Genomic DNA, 3,998 nt, shown 5'->3' on the forward strand with positions numbered 1-3,998 from the left:
TCTGAGTTTGAAGATGAGTCAGAGTCTGAAGGTGACTCTGATACTGCAGTAGAGTCTAAAGGCGAGTCTGACTCTGAAGGTGAATCTGATTATGATCCAGATTCTGAAGATGATCCATACTCTGGTGGTAATGATGCCTCAGAAGGTGGTCATGCCTTTGAAAGTGGACCAGACTCTAAAAGTAGTCTAGCATCTGATACTGTTTGAGCATCTGAAGAAGACTCTGAACAAGTTCAGAGACCACAAAGAATCATACAAATACTAATAAGATTTTCAAAGTTTGACATGTTACAAGATACTGAGATAAACTATGAAAGGGAAGTCATTCAGTGCGCCATATTGGTAGACTCTGAACCAGTAAGTACTGAAGAAGCTCTCAAGAAAAAGTGTGGTTGAAGGCCATGAAAGAAGAACTTAAGACTATAGAAAGAAACAAGACTTGGGAGTTGACTGATCTTTTAAAGAACAAGAAAGCCATTAGTGTAAGATGGGTTTATAACTTGAAACTGAATTGAGATGGATCAATTAGCAAACAAAAATCAAGGTTAGTAGCTAGAGGATTTCTACAGAAATCTTGATTAGATTACTTTGAGGTGTTTGCTTCTATAGCTAGACATGAAACAATCTGATTGGTGATTTCTATATCTGCTAACAAAAATTGGTCTCTTATGTATTTAGATATGAAATCTGCATTTTTGAATGTCATTTACAAGAGGAAATTTATGTATCACAATCTCTTGGATTTGTGAAAAAAGAATATGGAAGAGATGGTGTACAAGTTGCATAAAGCCTTCTATGGACTAAAACAAGCTATTAGAGCTTGAAATCTGAAAGTTGATTCATTTTTCAAGCTTCAAGGATTTAGAAAATGTGAGATGAAGTATGGTGTTTATGCTCAACATACATCTGATAGCAATTTGATTCTGGTGCATCTCTATGTTGATGACATATTGCTAACAGGGAGTTGTTCAGATGAGATAGCTAAGTTCAAGAAGGTGCTGATGAATGAGTTTGAGAAGATTGATCTAGGAAATATGGTATATTAATTTTGCATCAACTGAAGTACGAACTTGAGCCTTTGAAGAGATTTAAGCTAATAAATTGCAAGTCTGCAATCATACCTGCTGAAACAAATCATGAGTTGGATTCTGATGTTGAGGGTGATGATGCGGATGCTACAATTTTTAAACAGTTGGTGGGTTCATTGAGATATCTTTATAATACCAGACTTGTCATCTAATATGCAGTTGAAATGGTGAGTAAGTTTATGATCAAACCAAAGTGGTCGCATTACCAAGCTGCTGTCAAGATATTAAGGTACATTAAAGGGACTATTAAGTATGGAGTTTTGTTACCTTCTAGTGCTAAATCTGATTCAGAGCTGATATGCTATCCAGACTCTGATTGGTATGGAGATAGAGTTGACAGAAGAAGTACTTATGGATATTTCTTTGAATATATGGGAGGTCCCATTTCTTGGTGATCCAAGAAGCAACTAGTGGTTGCATTGTCAACCTGTGAAGCTGAGTATATTGTAGGTGCTTTGTCTGCTTGTCAAGCTATTTGGATTCTGAACTTGTTGCGGGATCTAAAGATCAAGGTAAGCAAGTATGTGAAGTTGAGGTTTGACAATAAATAAGCTATAAGCTTTGCTAGAATCCGGTGCTGCATGGAAGGAGCAAGCACATTGACACAAAGTTTCACTTTTTGAGAAATCGAGTTCAGAGTGGAGTGTTTGAAGTTGTTCACTAAAGTACTCAGAAGCAACTGCAAATGTGTTGACAAAAACAATCAAGACTGAACACTTTATCTATTTGAGGGATGAAATTGGTGTTGATTTTAGTTAGCTGAATATGAATTAAGGGATGATGTTAGTTGTAATTCATTTCATTTTACATTTAGAGTATGGATTTGAATTTCATTTAGAGACTTTGATTGTATAAATGTTGAACTTAGTTTTCAGTTTGAGATATAACTTATTTTATAACCAATTCCAATTTTGTTAGAGAAAGTTAGTTACAGATTCAGATTTCCTCTCTTTCTTTTCCATCATTTTCTTCATCTTCAACCTTGTACTCCAACAATTGTGTCATCACTTATATAAAAATATACTACATAATATGGAAGAACCAACTGATAGAGACAATGAGACTTATATGCCTTGTCCATCAAAACTCTTATCCTCTAGAGATTGTCCTTAGGGACAACATAGATTAATACTTGAGTCTCTAATTAAAAATACCATTGTATTTCTATTTTTAGTCTCTTTATAATTTTTTAGTTTTTTCTATAAAATTATCTACAAACTTTCATATATACCTCTACTAAATTTATAATTGGAATTATAAATTTAGTTTTTTCCCCTTTTTTTATGTAATTTATTGTATAAATTATTTATAGTTTCCTTCTTTATAATTTATAGTTTTTTTCCCATCTTTGATAGCATTTATCGTATAAAATTAATATATATTTTTTATAAATTTATTATTACAAACACTTTTTTAATATGTCAACTTGTAACAATTTAGAAGTTTATCTGTGAGAATATTTTAGATAAAATTTTAATTTTAGTCTAAATTATCATACTTTTCTTTGTGTATAAATATTTATTAAGGTATGTAATACTAATAGTAAAATAATTTAAAATTATAAATATAAAATTTATAAGAGATCCTATAATAAGAATGAGTAATAAAATAGTCGAACAAACTTTAATATTAATTAATGGTATTGCATCAAAACCATCTAGGTAATTACAAATTGATAATCTATATATAGACAACACTTGGAATTTAGGTCAAATAAAAAGGAGTCATATCGCACTAGCTAGCTCGCATGCATACGTTGTCTGCACAACCAACATTTCTCACATCGTACAGTTGCAAATGGTTTATGAATCGGAACCAACAATGTTTACTTCCATGCATATAACTCACCTTATCCTTTCACGTCATATATATATATATATATATATATATATATATATATATATATATATATATATATATATATATATATATATATATATATATATATATACACTTTCGAGTCAACTGTTTTGCCCATCATTTTGATAACTCTACATACCTCTTTTGTCATGTTTTATTTGGATTTTGTCGCAATTATTGCGTCTCATTAAGAAACTATCTACTATTAGTATGTATATTTTTTAAAATTAAAACCTACAATTTGTCTTCACATGCTCATCATTTAAAACCTACAATTTAGAGAAATAATATTTATTGTAACTACTTAGTTTCTAGTATTTTAAATTATCTTTTTAATTAATAATCAAGGGATTGAATCATCAAATTTTACTATAAAAATAATACTCGTTAATAAGATTTTATCTTAAATCTAACTTATATGTAGTCGCTCCAAACTTGTACGCATCATACTTTAGGATTTACTGGAAGATAAAAAACTTATTCAATGTTCTTTTATCTTGAACAAAATATTTTTTCTGCTCTTGCAATTCATCCCAACATAATGTTGATCTTATTGTTGTATTTTTGAAATAACCTTTATATATATATATATATATATATATATATATATATATATATATATATATATATATATATATATATATATATATATCAATAAAAGAAAACACTACATAATTTATTGTTTTCCTCGATTGACAACATTGAGATATTTATTCTTAAATATACTGGAAATTGCAAGCACACGTATCTTGTTCTCTTTCTTGTGAAAGCATTTGTCATGAAAACATTTGCCGAAGAAAATAAAATCTTTGAGCAGATCTCTAGGATGAATTGTTGTTCTCCAAGAATCCAATGTAAATTTTGGATTTATTTAAACAATTTATGTTAAACTTTTGTGTAAACAATGTAATTTTAAAAAAAAAATTACTCCCCTCGATTTTTTACAGAGACTGAGAGATATGTGGCGTTTTGGATGAAACATATCTTATTGTTTTTTATTTAAAAAAAACACATTTTACCTCTGTTTTGATTAATAACCGAGAGAAAATA

The sequence above is a fragment of the Lathyrus oleraceus genome, chromosome 7 (genome assembly GCF_024323335.1).
Source record: "Lathyrus oleraceus cultivar Zhongwan6 chromosome 7, CAAS_Psat_ZW6_1.0, whole genome shotgun sequence".
Lineage (NCBI taxonomy): Eukaryota > Viridiplantae > Streptophyta > Magnoliopsida > Fabales > Fabaceae > Lathyrus > Lathyrus oleraceus.